The following is a 19,096-nucleotide window of genomic DNA, read 5'->3' as shown; positions in this document are numbered from 1 at the left end:
TAATTTTTAAATGTTTATTTACTTTTGAGAAAGTGACAGACAGAATGTGAGTGGGGGAGAGGCAGAGAGAGGGGGAGATAACACAATCCAAGGCAGGCTCAAGGCTCTGAGCTGTGTTCTCAGACACAGCCTGACACAGGGTTCGAACCACAAACCATGAGATCATGACCTGAGCCAAAGTCAGATGCTTAACCAACTGAACCACCCAGGCACCCCTGCCTTTGGTTAGTTTTCTATAGATTTTTATCCCATAGAGATACAAATATTTTATGTCTTGTGAAAAACATAACTCCAAAGGTTATGACTTGTGCACTTTAGGACTTCAATTAGTTTTATGTATAATTCAGAAATCTTAATCTTTCTTCATTAAACTGCCTATAAATACTTAGCTTCTACACTTTCATTTAAACTGATCTTAAGATCTTACTGATTATCGCATTAATTAATGAGTTAAATAAAATATTTGACACCTGGTTTTCTACACAAAAAAACCCTGCTTTTTTCCCCCTTCTTTCTCTTTATCCTCAACCCAGAAAAGGCCAATAAAGTATATTTATTTTAATCAATTTCTTTCAGGTCTCCCAAGTCACCAAGTGTGGATAAGCCAAGACTAGAAAAGTCTTTTCATCTTAATCATCCCAAATAAGATTAGATGGGGGGAAAACTCATATCTTGAGGGAAATGTAAACTCTAAGTAAAAGGATATTTCCAGCTAAGAGATGTTCAGCTATCAGGAAAAAGCACAACCAACTGGACAACTATGATTTGGAATAAGAATGTATCTTCCAGTTCTGGTCTCTGTGAGGCCCAAGTGACTTCATTAAGGATAAAATTCATATTTCAATAATCTAGGCAGGGTTCCATCAAATAACTTTGGGAGCCAGGAAGTTAATAGCAGGTAGTTAGATGTAAAACAACAGGAAATGAAATACTGGGTACTGTGACAAATTGGAGAGTGCATGCATCCAAATTAAAAAAAAAAAAAAGAAAATTAAATATTATGCAGACTAAACAAAATTACTTTGTGCTTGTTGGCTACAAGGCTTGTATCCCAACCTAAAGTCTGTTTTTTCTGTCAAAAGAACCTGTGTTCTCCTAACTAATGTTAGCAGTTCTAATATCACCATTCTCTAGGCACCCAGTTCTACTCTTAGTTGTGTACACCTCCACAGTAGGCTTGAGTTTCTATTGCTGCCAAGAAAGATGAGCCAAGAATGGGATATCCTGAAGTCCTGGCTTCTCTCCAACCCCTGCAGGGCCACCAGCAGCTTTTAGAGGGTAGTCTGGCCAAATCCACACAAGGAGCATAGCTAGGAATGTGAAATGGTTATAAGGAACATAATGGCCAGCCAGAGACCTGAGTAATGACTGTTTAGTTAGAATCAGGAACTCTGCACGCACATCATATTACATAGCAGCCAACCGGAAAGTACATTTAAGCTGTTAAACTGAGAGGGGGAAAAAATACAAACCTCAGAGGAGGAGCAGAAGAATGTGAGGGAAGGGAGGAAGGAATGGAATGTGGAGGGAGGGGAAGGGAAGCGAGAGAGAGAAAAAAGAAAAGGAAAAGGAGAAGGAGAAGGAGAAGGAGAAGGAGAAGAAAAGAAAAGAAAAGAAAAGAAAAGAAAAGAAAAGAAAAGAAAAGAAAAAACATTAGGATCTACAGAACCAGGTTTAATTTCACTCTGCTACTAATTAATGACAATGCGACTTGGAGCATGCTATTAACCACTTAGAAACCAGAGATCCTTCCCTCAAATTTCTTCTACAATGAGATTTTTAAAAAAGAAACAGGAAATAAATTAGGGACACACAAGATGGAGAAAGACCCACTAAAGAATAAATGTGTCAGAGAGAGAGAGGTGTAATTATGTTATTGCAAACTAAATACAACATTAGCTTCTTCCACCAGACTGAGAAGAGCTATGAGAGGATTAAATTAAATAATGTATGAAAATGTCTGCCAGAGTACTTGATTCAAAGTAGTCAATCAATAAATGGCAATGTTTTAAAATTTCTATATACATGCCCACTAAGCTGGTAAAAAAAAAAAAGTTTAAGTCTAATAATATTGTGCTAGAGAGAAAGTAGAACCACTGGAAGGAACACTTACATACTATTGGTGGTATTAAAAATAGGGCAACCACTTTGGAAAATAACATGGCTTTATCTTAGAGTTGATGAGGATTTATCCTATAACCCAGCTAGTCCATTTTATGTATACACCCTAGGGAAACTCTCATAATATGTCATATACAAAGATGTGTATGGTAGCACTCTCATAACAGCAAAATTGGAAACTAACCAGATAGCCATTAATGGTAGAATAGAGAAGTAACCTGTGTTATGTTCCTGTAATAGAAAACTACATAGCAATGAAAATGAAGGAAATACAGTTAAATACGTTAACATGATAAAATCTTAGGAATATAATATGTAGGGGGAAAATTGAAAAAGAATACATATGATATTATTCCACTTCCATAAAGTTAAAAATCATGCAAAACTATATCATTAGGGACATACATTTTCAAGGTAAACCTGTAAAGAGAAGAGAATACAAAGTACAAAATTCAGGAAAAAGTTTAGGGAGAAGGTAGGGAGAATGGAAAAGGCATACTGAGAGCTTCAAGCTACACTTGTGTTCATGTTATTGTTACTCTTTACAAATTACACATTTGTTGTAAACTTTATATCTATTCAACACATAATTACAAAAGAACTAAAAAATTAAAGTGAATACACCAATTATAGGAAATACTTTATCTTACTCATGAGGAGAGTAGTTTTTTAATAACCCTTATTGAAAGAAAAAGCCAATTTTGGTCACCACATTAAAAAAATCATTTTATTTTGAGATAATTTTAAACTTACAGAAGAGTTGCAAAAACACTATAGAGAATCTCCATATACCCTTCACCCCCCCTTACTCTTATGTTAACATCTTATATACCATAATAGGATAATTATACACTAAGAAATTAACCTTCGTATAACACTATAAACTGAAGTACAAAACAATTCTTTCTACTAATGCCATTTTTTTTGTTGTTGTTTTGGTTTTTCTTTTCTCCTTCTCCTTCTCCTTCTTCTTTTCTTGGCTCCAGGATCCTACATTGCATTTAGCTGTATGTCTTCTTCAATTTGTCAATGTTCCTCATTATTTCCTTGCATTTCATGATCTTGACACTTTTGAAGGGTACTGGCCAATTTTTTTGTAGAATGTGCCTCAACTTGGGTTTGTCTGATATGCCCTTCTTAGTGCATGTATCAGGAGATACATGCTATCATGTGTATTCCTGGTGATATGAACTTAGATTGCTTGGTTAAGATGGTGTCTGCCAGAACTCTCCACCTTAAACTTATTATTTTTCTCTCTGTAATTACTAAACATCTGGGAGAAGGCTCATCACATTTTAACAAGAAGGTTGAAAAACTCTAGACTCATAAGAAGTATCAAAGAGAAGGCAAGGAATAGCACTAGCTCTATAAGACATGGTTATAGGATTTGGACATGAGAATCTAAAGGTAGAAATAACAGGTCCCACCTTCAGCTGATAATCTCCAAGCTGCCTAGACCTTGAACTAAATCACATAACATAGAAATGAAAACAATATTACTGAAACTTGGAGTTAGGGCTGGAGTATTGATCTACTAATTCGCAGTCTTCCAACTGGCAAAATGGTACAAACCAACTTCAACTTCCTCCAAGCCCCAGCTGTGATTCTATGCTGCCAGCATCCTGCATTTACCCACAGTTATTATACACACACACAAAAAAAGAAAACCCTGGAAAATTTATTTAGTATAAAGGTTTACAGCAAGTCTTTAAGTTTATATCTATCTCAATCTGAAAACTATATAACTATAATAAATACAATGAAGTCTCGCAATGGCATATTTGTGATACCAGCAGAGCCAATGACTCTTACTTAGTACTAGAATGTCATAGACTGCATGCATACAAATCCTAATCGGTTCTCAATGAACAAATCTGTCTTCCAGAGAATAGAGCTCTTCATCAACAAAGGAACCTGGCGACAGGACTCTCATACAGAGGCAGATGTGCTATTACCTGACTAACGCTAAGAGCTCTGTTTCTCCCAGACTGTCATATAAAATCATGAAAGCTTTCAGTCTATTCCATTAAGGTTTCTCAGAGTTAGCTATTATATCCAATGCACAAATCTCCAGTTACTCCAGAAATCAAGGTTCTCCCATCCCAATTTATATCACATGAATCTCAGCAAAGCTAACAAAAGTTTTCTTTTTTTAAAGCAACAGAGGCACATATACAAAAAAAAGCAAGTCTTCTCCCAAAACACTTTTAAGAGGCACAGTCCAAAACCCACCAGCACTCCACATTCTGCCTTTCTTCTCACAGTCCCCGCTTTACCTCATTTCAATCACAACTATTTTCTGACAGGAAAACACTCTAGAACAAGGATCTTCTTTAAAACTCGGGGAGGGGGGCGGTGGGAAGATGTTGAAACATCTACTAGTCTATGATGCCATTTAGATGACTAAACTTCCTTCAGTTTCCTACTTCTAATAGCTTCTTGGCTTTTGGGAACTTGCCACATTCCTTTGTTGTGGATTTTTTTCCTACTGTTTCCTCTACATAGGGAAAATGGGGTGAGTCTTGGCACCCTCATTTACAAACTGCTTTTTCCAAAGGTGATTCATGGACCTCTGATAACCTTTCAATTAATTTGGATTTGGTTTCAGGTGGTTTAAACAAAAAAAAGCTGAAGATTAATATAAAATAAACTTCAAATACAAAATGGGTAGAAAAGAACCTACAAAACGCTACAGTTTTTTAGCTACTGCTTCTATGTTCACACTCAGGGTCTTCCTCAGGAGTTACCTGCTTAGTCTATAAGGCAGGTTTTGTAAAGCAATTGTGTGCTACAAAAACCCTTCTTTTCTGCCTAGAGTGAGCTTTAAATTGGGTCTGACCAAATACTGCAGTCCACACAATCTCCTTTTGGTGCTTATAATTTTGTAGTCTCACAAAGTAAGCAGTAAATATGCTTATTAAGTAATAAAATATGATGCTTTCAGATGGTTTATTTTCCATTTGTTTTACTCTATAAAAACAAGGAAACATTTACTTAGTCTTAATGGTTTTGCACACACAGGTACTTAACAAATGTGTGTTGAATGGAATTTTAGAAATCAAATTTATGTTCTCTTTTAAATAAATTTATTTGTTTTATAATTGGAGTCAAGTGTCAAAGAGAACACTGACTGATAGGGAGTTTGGAAATCTCTGTTCTATTCTCAGCTGGATTCCTAAATTATTTGTACTTAAAGCAAATGACTTTTTCCTTCAATTTTCTAGATTTTCTCATCTATAATAAAGGGCAATACCTGTCACTTCCCTTTCTCACTCAAAAAAAGAAAGAAAGAAAGAAAGAAAGAAAGAAAGAAAGAAAGAAAGAAAGAAAGAAAGAAAGAAGAGAAAAGAAAAGAAAAGAAAAGAAAAGAAAAGAAAAGAAAAAAGAAAAGAAAAGAAAAGAGAAAGTAGGGATGCCTGGATGACTCAGTCGGTCGAGCATCTGACTCTTAATTTCAGCCCAGGTCATGATCCCAGGGTCATGGGATGGAATCCCTCATTGGGCTCCGTGCTGAGCATGGAGTCTGCTTAAGATTCCCTTTCTGTCTGTCTGTCTGTCTGTCTCTCTCTCTCTTTCTGTGTGTGTGTGTGTGTGTGTGTGTGTGTGTGTGTGTGTGTGTCTCCCCACTGCCCCTCTTCCCAATTCACACCCTCTAAAAAACAAAGAGAGAAAGAGAAAAAGAAACAGAGAAAGAAAAGGATAAAAAAGGGGTTTTCAAATGGTGTTATGTAGAGCAAGCAGGTTTCTCAGGGACTGAAATAGGGTTAAGGTAGAGAGGATCAAGGAGGAAGAGGAGAGCACCTCCTTTCTCTCAACTTGAATAGCTCTGCTTTTATCTGGGATTTTCCTATATTTTAAGTTAAAAAAAAAGGTAGCTTCTGCTGCTAAAAACAAAGTTAGAAAATATCTGGATATTTCTGGGATAAGTGATTATTAGAGTAAGTTAAAATGTACCTTTATAGATGGAACTCAACCTCCAGCTAGGCCAGACACAGTTCAAAGTTCCTACATAGCCTTTCTTGATGTACCTAACTGGTTTCTGTGTGGCCTTGGCACAAAATCCCAACAAAAGCTGGATCTACTGGGAACCATTTGAAGACATTTTGTCTCCTTACCTCAGTGTTTTCTTCTTCTTCTTCTTCTTCTTGTTTTTTTTAATGTTTATTTGTTTATTTTTAAGAGTGGGGGGCAGGGAGAGGGAGAGAGAGAACATGAGCAGGGGAGGGGCAGAGAGAGAAGGAGACAGAGAATCTGTCAATGCAGAGCCTGACATGGGACTTGAATCCACAAACTGCAAGACCATGACCTAAGGTGAGAGTCAGAAGCTCAACTGACTGAGCATCCCAGGCGCCGCTACCTCCGTCTTTTTCTATTCCCATGGTCACCATAGAGTTAATTGAGATACTTGGTCTTTCCTTTCCTTGTTCTAACAATTCATTTAGCTGTTTTTTTCTTCCCCTACCTTCCTCTTTGATTGCTTTGCAGTGTGATATAACGGAGTCAGGCTGACCTTAATTTAAACCTTGGAGCCAACACTTATCAAATGTTCAATCTTCTGGTAATGAGATAATTACTCTGAATTTTAGTCTTTCATCTCTCATGTTAAGATGATCATTTCACCTTGGTTGCAAGGATTATATAAAGTATATCAAACATTTTCTACAATGCCTTTCACATAATATGGACTGTTCCCCCAAAGCATTGTTCTTATCCCTGTTGTCTGTGTGTGCTTTCCCTGACTTATAACAAATCCTCTCATTGCATCTTTAGCCCTGGCTCCTAAAACCATCTCTAGTTGCAAACTCATACTGTGGGACATTTTCTCTTAGGTGCTTATAGCTTCTCAAGATAATCATGTTCCAAAATGGTATTTCTCACCTTCTCTGATTTTTAAATACTTTTTAGATAATAAAGGGAATATATTTTAATATAGGTATATGAATTTGTATTACTATACAGATTGCTTAATAATTTTCACAGTATTAAAAAGTTATGTTTTAAAAAAGCTTAATTGGTATTATTTAAACAAAGGTAAAATCTGAGAAAGTAGCATCATGAACCAAATAATAGACATTAAGAGATATTCTCTACTTATTAATCACCTTCTCTGATTTTAAACATATCTGTTCATCTGCATTTCTATAACTTGTTCATAAAATCTAAAAATCACCTTCAGTTCCTCCTCTGATTATCGGTCAGGTCCTAAATATTTCATCTGAGGGTCTCTTGAAGCTCTTTTCTTTTCTTTCCTTCTTTCTTTTTTATGAGAGAGAAAGAAAGTGCAAACAGGGGAGGGGCAGATAGATAGGGAGAGAGAATCTTAAGGAGGCTCCACACCCAGCACAGACCTTGATCTCATGACCCTGAGAGCATCCATGATCTGAGCCAAAATCAAGAGTCAGACACTTACCCGACTGAGCCACCCAGGCACCCCACTATTACTTCCTTTCTAATCCCACTAATATCATCTCAGATTTTTTTTACTTTCCTTTTGGATTCAATATCCTGTTATTTGCTTCTGACTTTTATGAATTATATATTATCCACTGCTGCCCTAAAGCAGAACACTGATCATGTCTTCTTACTAACCAGCTCACAACCTGCAGTGGCTCCCCATGGATTACTGAATGAAGTCCAAATATCAGCCACACATTCAATATGCTCCCATTTGAACCCTAACTATTCTTTCATCTTTCTTTTCCACTATTTACTCTTATTCAAACTGGCCTATTGTACAGTTCCCTAAATATGGCCCAGACTTTTCTGCATCTATGCTACTGCTCACACTCTTCCTTCCAACTGTAATGCCCTTCCTATCAGTCAGAATCCTTCAAAGGCTATTTTAACACAGGCACGCTCAAACTCCACGAATCCAGTGTAGTTTCTTGCTTTCCCAGATCTAGAAATATTCTCCCCCTTCTCCCAACTCCCAATTTCTGTGTCCTCTACAGCCTTTGCATGGGGCCAGACTTGTAAGTAGGGGATTGGATGAACTCGAAAAAAAAAAAAAAAAAAAAAAAGAAGACAAGTAACAGGTAAATTTATTAAGAATATTAACCCAAGGAAACCCTTTCTGAAAAATACAAGTTATAAGATGGTTCCTGCTTATAACTTCAAGACAATTGCTATAAAGAACACAAACACTTTCTCTGGTGATGTTTAAAATCAGCTCTGGGATATGTACATCTCTCAATTAAAATCAATCCAAAGACACAATTGCTTAGCTTAATTACCTTAGCTGCCCTACTTCATTAGATACAAATGTAGCAGCCATGAAGTGGGAAGGATCTGTGATTCACATAATCCAAATCTTCATTTTTTTTGTGATGGAGTTTCCGGGCCCCACATATCAGTTCCCTGCTGGTGATCCGTGTTCTACTACTCTACTTTATAGCAGAAGGCAGAACATTTCTAGTGCTACCAGGACAACAAGCTGTGGGGGTTTAAGTCACTCCAGTATTAATTAGGCTCCCTTTCCCCAAGAGACTAAACTGGGACCATCCCTGGATCACAGTGTCAGCTGGAGTTGTCAAGTGGTTTTCTCATACCATAAAGGGTTTTATTGGGTCTAAGGAGAGTCATAGAAGGGCCAGGGTGAACTAAATTAAACTAAGCTCAAGTTAAAATAATCATGTTATTGTGCTGGGAGCCACCCTGGATTGTGGACAGCTTCTCAGAGTCACTCTGATCCTGGAAATTCGAGAATTTCACGCTTGGAAAGGCACTGGGAGATATCTAATCCATCCTTCCACCCAGAGTAGTCATTCTCTGTGTTTAGCAACCCTGGCCGCCTTGCTTAAATACTTCCTATGAAGAAGAAATTGCTGTCTCTCAAGGTGGTCTCTACATTTTCAGACAGCTCTATTTATAAATTCCTTTATTCATTAAATTTCTCCTGATTCCTGTAAGTCCTGGAGGCAAGCAAGAGCCAAAAGTGAAGCCTGTGTAAGTTCTATCTTTATCTTTTCCCCAGCTGGTAAGTAAGTACTGAGATGAACAAACACCCTGTCCTTGAGTGTGCTACTTTATATAGTACCATCCTCACCTTCCATCATATGGTAATTGTGGTAAGTACACTAGGTGCTGTGCTCCAGGGTCCTGAGCCCTGATATCTGGCTGATTCACTTACTTACTGCATGATCAGCAGCCAATAAAATGAATTATGAGCACTCTACTAGTTTCTCAGCACAAATCTAGGACATGTTAGTTTAGCTGCTTAAATGCACTCCACTCAAACTTACCCAACCTCAAAAAAAAAAAATTAAAAAAAAAAAAAGGGGCCCCTGTGGGCTCAGTCGGTTAAGCGTCCGACTTCAGCTCAGGTCATGATCTCGCGGTCCGTGAGTTCGAGCCCCGCGTCGGGCTCTGTGCTGACTGCTCAGAGCCCGGAGCCTGTTTCGGATTCTGTGTCTCCCTCTCTCTCTGACCCTCCCCCACTCATGCTCTGTCTCTCTGTCTCAAAAATAAATAAATGTTAAAAAAAAAATTAAAAAAAAAAAACTTACCCACCTCATACCCTTTTAGGGATTTCAATTCTCCAATTTCTCTCTCAAAAGTTTCCAGTAACGTTACTTACATTCACTATACACATTTTCATTCTAGCCCAACAATTCCAAATCACATCCTAGTCTGGTTAGTTGGGCCCGTCCAAAGCAAGAGTAACAGTTCTGCTCATTGCAGTTCTGACAAAAGCTTGAGCAAGTGGACACGATTATTCATTTTTATAAGCCTCCTCAGCAACTCCAATCTGAGAATCCTGACAATCCCTGAATTTCAGTAACTATTGATGGATAGATTTCTGAGTCATGCTTGGTGGTCAGCTGTATAGTTGATCTCAAGAAGCTGTGTTATGCTTAACAGGGAGGCTATACAATCCCAAAAACGCATACAGAGATTTTGGGAACCAGATTTTAAACATATCCACCCATGCCCCTGAAAGGAAGTTAACAAGAATCAACATTAATAAACGTTTAATCCATCTATGGAAATTCCTTCAGGAATTTGCTTAAGAGATGAATTATAAATATGCTGATAAGATTAAAGTACAGCCTAAATACATTTCAGCATGGAGCTTGGGGTTCCTTTCTAGAAAGGAAGCCATGAAGTTAAAACAGAGCTAATCTAAGAGAAGTTCTACTCTTTAAAACTAACATGTTGGTGGCACAAAAACAGTCAGATCAATAAAACAGAATAGAGAACCCAGAAATGGACCCACAAACGTATGGCCAACTAATCTTTGACAAAGCAGGAAAGAATATCCAATGGAATAAAGACAGTTTCTTCAGCAAATGGTGCTGGGAAAACTGGACAGCAACATGCAGAAGAATGAACCTGGACCACTTTCTTACCATACACAAAAGTAAACTCAAAATGGATGAAAGACCTAAATGTAAGATAGGAAGCCATCAAAATCCTCGAGGAGAAAGCAGGCAAAAACCTCTTTGATCGTGGCCACAGCAACTTACTCAACACATCTCCAGAGGCAAGGGAAACAAAAACAAAAATAAACTATCGGGACCTCATCAAAATAAAAAGCTTCTGCACAGCGAAGGAAACAATCAGCAAAACTAAAAGGCAACTGACGGAATGGGAGAAAATATTTGCAAATGATATATCAGATAAAGGGTTAGTACCCAAAATCTATAAAGAACTTCTCAAACTCAACATCCAAAAAACAAATCATCCAGTGAAGAAATGGGCAAAAGACAGGAATAGACACTTCTCCAAAGAAGACATTCAGATGGCCAACCGACACATGAAAAAATGCTCCACATCACTCATCATCAGGCAAATATAAATCAAAAACACAATGAGATATCACCTCACACCTGTCCGAAGGGCTAACATTAACAACTCAGGCAACAACAGATGTTGGCAAGGATGCGGAGAAAGAGGATCTCTTTTGCACTGCTGGTGGGAATGCAAGCTGGTGCAGCCACTCTGGAAAACAGTATGGAGGTTCCTCAAAAAACTAAAAATAGAACTACCCTACGACCCAGCAGTTGCACTACTAGGCATTTATCCATGGGATACAGGTGTGCTGATTTGAAGAGACACATGCACCCCCATGTTTATAGCAGCACTATAAACAATAGCCAAAGTATGGAAAAAGCCCAAATGTCCATCGATGGATGAATGGATAAAGAAGATGTGGTGTATATATATACAATGGAGTATTATTTGGCAATCAAAAAGAATGACACCTTGCCATTTGCAACTACATGGATGAAACTGGAGGGTACTATGCTAAGTGAAATTAGTCAGCCAGAGAAAGACAAAAATCCTATGACTTCACTCATATGAGGACTTTAAGAGACCAAACAGATGAACATAAGGGAAGGGAAACAAAAATAATATAAAAACAGGGAGGGGGACAAAACAGAAGAGACTCATACATATAGAGAACAAACTGAGGGTTACTAGAGGGGTTGTGGGGGGGGGATGGGCTAAATGGGTAAGAGGCACTAAGGAATCTACTCCTGAAATCATTGTTTCACTATATGCTAACTAATTTGGATCTAAATTTTAAAAAATAAAAAATAAAATTAAAAATAAATAAATAAAAAATGTATAAATAATTAAAAATGCATCTGTAAAGACAGCATTCATTCACTACCTCTTCCAAACTGGGATTCCTAGGAGGTGGAATTTCAGGAGTCCCTTGAATAAAGGGAAATACCTGTATACTTTCTGAGGTCAAAAACCCATAACTTACGGGTTTTTAAATTTTTTTTAACGTTTATTTATTTTTAAGAGAGAGAGAGACAGAGCGTGAGAGCGAGGAAGGGGCAGAGAGAGAGGGAGACAGAATCTGAAGCAGGCTCCAGGCTCTGAGCTGTCAGCACAGAGCCTGATGTGGGGCTAGAACTCACAAACTGTGAGATCATAACCTGAGCCAGAGTCGGATGCTTAACCAGCAGCCACCCAGGCGCCACGACTTTTAAATTTTTTTAACGTTTATTTATCTTTGAGAGACAGAGAGAGACAGAGCAAGAGCAGGGGAGGGGCAGAGAAAGAGGGAGACATAGAATCTGAAGCAGGCTCCAGGCTCTGAACTGTCAGCACAGAGCCCGATGCAAGGCTCGAACCCAGGGACCACGAGATCATGACCTAAGCCGAAGTTGGGGGCTTAACTGAGCCACCCAGGTGCTCCCATGACTTATGTTGTTTTAACACACCACCAAGCCTAGCATATACATGTAGTATTGTAAACCTGGAATTCTCCGATTTAATATTTGTATAACTTTCATGAGCAACTGTGAAAGCTCATAACACCTTGAAAATCACTATAGGGGGATTTCACTGAAGCATAAATCTAAATTGGATGCTCTGTGTGGTATGCAGTACTCAATAAGGTAGTGGGTGAGCCTAGCCAAATACTTAGGATTTGCATCTCAAAGATTTTTTGTCTACTTGCTATCATTTATGTAGTAATTTTCATTTAAGATCCAGAGATTACCTACCTTTTCAATTACATTTTACTTAAACTATTTATTTTTATTCAATCATTTCATTCTATTGGAGAAATTATATATTATAATGGTATCTCACAAAGTTAATGATACATGACTATCTCATTCATTAATGGACACACAAGCACACACATATTTTGGTCATGTGGCTCTGAGGAAACAGAAGAGCTTAACAAGTTCAAAGTGGGGGAAAAAGTAGCTAGGGATAAATGTTCAAGGATCAAGAAGGAAGTACAGATAGGAAGAGATTAAAGAAGGAGACTGCTGAAACTTGCTGAAGTTTAATGTAGTGAATAAAGTTATGAGAGGCTCTTAAAGTCATTTAACAAATAATCAAGTGTTATACTAAGAGCTAGGGAATGTAGAAAAGAATCAGACAATATTCCTATCACTGTCTTGAAGAAATTCACTGTCCAGTAAGGGAGACATATGAATAAACAATTGCTCTATAGTGTGGTGGATAGTATGATAGAGGTAAGAGCAGGGAGTCATGGAAGTGCAAAAGAGGAGTATCTAAACTAGATTGTGAGAGCCAGGTAAAGTTTGTTGGATTAGATCCTGAGCTGAGTCTTAAAGCATAAATATAAGTTAGCTTAATGAATATGGAAGACAGAATTTTTCAGGCAGGGCTGAGTAACAACATATGAAAAGGTGTGGAGGGGCGCCTGGGTGGCTCAGTCGTTTAAGTGTCCAACTTCGGCTCAGGTCATGATCTCGCTGCCCGTGGGTTCGAGCCCCGCGTCGGGCTCTGTGCTGACAGCTCAGCGCCTGGAGCCTGTTTCAGATTCTGTGTCTCCCTCTTTCTCTGACCCTCCCCTGTTCATGCTCTCTGTCTCAAAAATAAATAAATGTTAAAAAAAAATTTTTTTTAAAAAGAAAAGAAAAGGTGTGGAGTGAAGTACATTGCAGAATGCCATTAAATACTTTAAAAAGTAAGTTAACATAATGAGACTGACGATTTTTTTTAAGTTTATTTATTTATTTTGAGAGACAGTACAAGCAGGGGTGCATTAAATGGCGGAGGGGCGGGGGGGCGGAGAGAATCCCAAGCAGGCTCCACACTGTCAGTGCAGAGCTCTACGAGGGACTCGATCTCATGAACTGTGAGATCATGACCTGAGCTGAAACAGAGTCAGATGCTTAACCAACTGAACCACCCAGGTGCTCCCCAATGGGACTTTTAGATTTGGTTCCTTGAATTTGTAGATTAATTTGAAGAATGGACATGTTTTCAACATGAAAAATCTCCACCATTCATTGTATACATAGATATCAAGCACCTAAGCACCTTCTTTGTGCCAGTCATTATTCTAGCACTTGACATACTGTCCTTGTGGGCTTTACAATTTACAAGTAAAGGCAGACAATAAATAAAATAATGAATCGTTATAAATTATGCTGGAAGGTGATAAATGCTGTGGATAAAAGGGACAAAGAAGTGCAAGCAAGATAAGGGTGATGAGGACACACCTGGGTGGCTCAGTCAGTTGAGTGTCCAACTTTTTATTTTGGCTCAGGTCATGATCCCAGGGTTGTGGGATTGAGCCCTGTGTTAGGGCTCTGTGCTGGGATTCTCTCTCTCCTGCTGCCCCTCTCTTCCCCCTCTAAAAAAAATTTAAAAATTAAAAAAATATAGGGGTGCCTGGGTGACTCAGTCGGCTAAGCGTCTGACTTCAACTTAAGTCATGATCCTGCAGTTCGTGAGTTCAAGCCCCATGTCGGGGTCTGTGCTGACAGCTCAGAGCCTTCAGCCTGCTTTGCATTCTGTGTCTCCCTCTCTCTGTCCCACTCATACATTCACTCACTCTCTCTCTCTCAGATAAATAAACATTAAAAAAAAAATAAGAGTGATGAGGAGTGTAAGGGTGGGAAGAGTGGTCAGATGATCAATACAGGCTTTACACAAAAGGCAAAATTGAGCAAAAATTCGAAGTGGACAAGGGAGTCAGTCAAGGGGCCATCTGGAGGAAGAATGTTGAGGTCAGAAGGAATAATGACAACAAAGACTGTTTAAAGAACAGCAGGAAAATCGAGTAGCTGGAGTAGGAAGGTGAGGAGCAGAGTGACAGGAGAGGAGAGATCAGGGAAGGTGGGGGGCACATTATGCACTGTCTAAAAGTTTAGAACTTCAACTTTTTTTTTTAATTGAGGTAAAACTTAGTGTTATATTAGTTTCAGGTGTACAATATAATGATTCAACAATTCTATATGCTACTCAGTGTTCATCACAATAAGTGTACTTTGATACCCTTTATCTGTTTCACCCATCACTCCACACACCTCCTCTCTGGAAACCACCCGTTTATTCTCTGTATTTAAGAGTTTTGGTTTTGCTGTTGTTTGTGTAAGGACCTTGGCTTTTACTGAGTGAAATTGGGAGCCTCTGTATTTCATCCAGGAACATGCCTATGTTTTGCCATTTTTTCAGACCATCTTTTTGTCCATCAATAAAGTCTTAACGTTTTCTTCATATAGGTTTTGTGCATTTCTTTTTATGCTTAGTCTTAGATATTTCAAGATTTTGTTGTTAATATGAACAAAATCTTTCTTCCATCATATTCTCTAATTGGAAATTGCTACTGATTAATAAAACTACTAATTTTTATATGCTTGTTATGTATCTGGAAGTCTCTTAATTTTCATGAAGAGGTTATCAACTTTACCCCCAGCTTAGGTGGTTATTAGTATCTGAATCTGCTCTGTGCTCTTAACACCACCTTCCCCATATACTGGTGCCTTAAAAATTCTTAAAATGTACTAGTCTCGGGGTATCTTTCTAAGTCTTTTGTCCCAAACCTGCTCCATTGCATCTATTAGGATGGCTGCTACTAAAAAAAAGAAAAAAAAAAAAAAGTACTGGCAAAGATCTGGCGAAATTAGAATGGCTCGTGCACTGTTGGTGGGAATGTAAAATGGTGCAGCTGTTATAGAAACAATATGGTGAGCCCTCAAAAAATTAAAAATAGAATTACCATACTATCCAGGAATTCCACTTCTAGGTATATACCCCGCCCCCCAAAAAAAATCAAAAGCAGGAACTTGGAGAGGTATTTGTACCTCATGTACCCATGTTCATAACAGCATTGTTCATAATAGCCAAGGAGCAGAAGCAATCCAAATGTCTGTCAGCACATGAAAGGATAAACAAAAGTGGTATATATACATACAAAGTAATATTATTCAGTCTTAAAAAGGAAGTAAGTTATGACACATGCTACAACATAGATGAACCTTTAGAACATTATGCTAAGTGAAATAAGCCAGTCATAGAAAAATACATACTATATGATTCCACTTATATGGGGCACCTAGAGTAGTCAAATTCATGGAGACAAAAAGAATGGTGATTGCCAAGGGCAAGGGGTTGGAGGAATGGGGAGTTAGTGCTTAATGGGTACAGAGTTGCAGTTTAATAAGATGAAAAGAATCTGAGACGAATGGTGGTAATCGTTGCCCAAAAGTGTGAATGGACTTAATGCCACTGAACTGTACACTTAAAAATGGTTAAGATGGTAATATTATATAAATTTTACCAATTCAAATTTTTTAATTAAAAATTTTTAAATCTGTTCCATTAATAATTTTGTGTTTCTTGTTGCTACTCTTTTATTCTGTGAATTTTTGTCCTTTGCTTTGAGCTCAACCTTCCTCACGGACCTTTGTCTCCAATGTTACCTTTGTCTGGGCCTGGAACTCCTTGAGTCCCTCAACATTCACCTTTGTCCAGATTACGGTCCCTTTATTTGGGAGCTCTTGTTAGCCTACTCTTTTTTTTTTTTTAAGCCAATCTTCCTCCTAAGACCCCCAAGTTTGGGCCAATCTCACTTCCAAAGAAAGATCTGAGAAATAAAGCACACAAGGGGCACCTAGGTGGCTCAGTCAGTTAAGCGTCCAACACTTGATTTCAGCTCAGGTCATGATCTCATGATTTATGGGATCGAGTCCTGTGTCAGGGTCTGCACTGACAGCACACAGCCTCCTTGGGATTCTCTCTCCCTCTCTGCCCTTCCCCCGCTTGCATGCTCTCTCTCAAAAATAAAACAAAATAAAAAAAGAAAAGAAATAAAACACACAGTTCTAGAATATACGCTATCTGTATTCCAGGTATAACTATGAACTTAATGCTGTTTAATATAAATCAAGAAATGAGATTTATGGAGAATTGCTTGAAGGATACATAGTTTATCCACTGCCTGGAATCAGTTCGCTTGTTTTTTTTTTTTTTTTTTTTTTTTTTTAGTAACCTATATACCCAACGTGGGGCTTGAACTCACAACCCTGAGATCAAGAGTCACATGCTTTATTGATTGAGCCAGCCAGGGACTTGTTTTCTAAGCCAAGCCTCCATAGATGAGCTCTAGAAACTTTGTGAACCATGTGAAATTGTCTGTAAAAACCTGTGCATTTTTTATGAGGGGTCCCAAGATTTTAAAAGTTTTCAGTATGTTCTATTATCCACTCTCCCCCCAAAATAAGAATCTATATAGTCTAAAATTTGTTATTCCTTGGATTGCGACAGATAATCAAAGCCTTTCCTCAACTGAAATGTTCTGCCCCAAGTTCAGAATGGCTTTTACTGAACAATGCTTTGGCACTATGCCAACTGCCTACATGGAAAGACATTAAAAAGAAACAGCCTCAGTTCTAAAAAATGTGTTTAGGGAATTACCAAAGATGGGCACAGATCGGCCTGCATATCTCAAGATCTTAACCAGATAATAGGTCTGTATAGGCAGAAAAATGCTGATGGTATCATGAGACAAGAACAGATTATGAACAAAGCCAAGGAGAATGAAATTCTTTAGGTAAGAACTGAGTCAAATCTATTAGCAGCACTAAAGGTTCTTCCTTCAGGGGTGCCTGAGTGGCTCAGTCTGTTGAATGTCCAATTCTTGATTTGGGCTCATGATCCCAGGGTCATGGGATCGAGTCCCATCTTGGGCTCTGCGCTTAGTGTGGAATCTGTTTAAGATTATCTCTTTCCCCCTCTGCCCCTCTCCCCTGCTTGTGTTCTCTAAAATTTAAAAAAAAAAAAAAAAAAAAAAAAAGGAGTGGGGTGTCTGGCTGGCTCAGTCGGTTAAGTCCAACTTCAGCTCAGGTCATCATCTCACGGTTCATGAGTTTGGGCCCCACATCGGGCTCTGTGCTGATAGCTCAGATCCTGGTGCCTGCTTTCGATTCTGTGTCTCCCTCTCTCTCTGCCCCTCCCTGACTCATGCTCTGTCTCTGACTCTCAAAAATAAATAAGCATAAAAAAAAATAAAGTTTCTCCCTTCATAAACGTAAGTATGGAACTTGGAGAGCCACTAATGCAGATACTAATGAATCTTTAGATAAACGCATGTAACATTTTACATATACATTAAGTATACATAAAGAAAGGTTCAAACCACAAAACATTATGTGAAATTTGTAACAACTCTCCCTTCCCAATTTCAGAAAATTCTCTTTTATGTAGCTCTCACTTTCCTTGATTTAGCTAAAATCCATCTACCCATTGTTCAAAGCTCAGGTTTTTTGTTTTCAAAAAATATTTTATTTATTTTTTTAAAGGCTCCACACCCAAGAGTTGCATTCTGTATCAACTGAGCCAGCTAGGCACTCCATCAGCTTTTAAAATTATGACAATAAATGTAATTCAAATAGAATTGCTTTTGTTTCACTAAACTGAAAACCACCCCCTCGCTTCCTCAAACACACATACACACACACACACACACACACACACACACACACACACACTCACAGCTCTTTTACTGTTTTTATAATTCTCCAAAAGCATATCCACAAAGAACTATGACAAAGTTTTCCTTTTGTTGGAGGCAACCCTCCCATATAGCCAAAAGTCATTTGGTTGGAATTATGTAGAGAGTTTGGTTCCAGACCAAAGTCTAAGCATTCTCCAAAATAGCACCAATAGAAATTGACTAATATTAATGAGGCAAACTGTGATACTTAGGATGCAAAGTATATGGTCTGGGATTGGAGAAATGAGTTAAGTTAGATCTCTATAGAAAGAGAAAGAAATTCAACAAGACCCTTTTGATTGTCTTATCTTAAGCTCACTTGGTAAATGAAGGATGTCGAGAGGAGTGTTCAAATCATGATTCACCTTACTATAATATCCATAATTACAATGCAATCAATGAGCCCATTGAAAGTCTCTGTTGGACTACTCCTATTTCTCCCTAGAAAGTTCACAGATGAGAAACATGCTCTCACCTTTACTTTTTGCTAAAGACACTTTATACCATGGCTATCACAGCAGACCTTTGGCTTTCTGTTTAAACACCTTCAAAATTAAATCACTAACCTGTCTGCCTCAAGTCTTTAGGTAGAGTATTCCTGTCACTGCCCCTCAAAAAAAAAAAAAAAAAACCACTCAAACATTACTCTCTATGTAAATTAATGTGAATTACTATCCTCTGTGGTTATAACCAAAGACTTTCTGGAATAACCTCAAGTTCAATTCTGTATTTTTTTCTTCCCACCTTTGCAGCAAA

General features: G+C 38.1%; 1 protein-coding gene across 6 annotated transcripts in view; it reads right to left on the bottom strand.

The window, feature by feature from the left end:
• Positions 1-19,096, bottom strand: part of LOC102954785 (phospholipid-transporting ATPase FetA-like) — a 106,440-nt gene that overhangs the window by 79,911 nt on the left and 7,433 nt on the right. Inside the window, exon 1 of one of the 6 annotated variants that reach the window (XM_042965024.1) lies at positions 18,907-18,938. The exons of the other annotated variants lie outside the window; for them this stretch is intronic. The gene's annotated coding sequence lies outside the window, so the exon portion shown is untranslated. Of the gene's footprint in view, positions 1-18,906; positions 18,939-19,096 lie in introns of those variants that run through there. 6 annotated transcript variants of the gene reach the window in all.

The sequence above is a fragment of the Panthera tigris genome, chromosome D4 (assembly GCF_018350195.1).
Source record: "Panthera tigris isolate Pti1 chromosome D4, P.tigris_Pti1_mat1.1, whole genome shotgun sequence".
Classification (NCBI taxonomy): Eukaryota; Metazoa; Chordata; class Mammalia; order Carnivora; family Felidae; genus Panthera; species Panthera tigris.
Note: the sequence above shows the minus strand (reverse complement) of the source record. Positions and strands in the feature narration are given on the sequence as shown.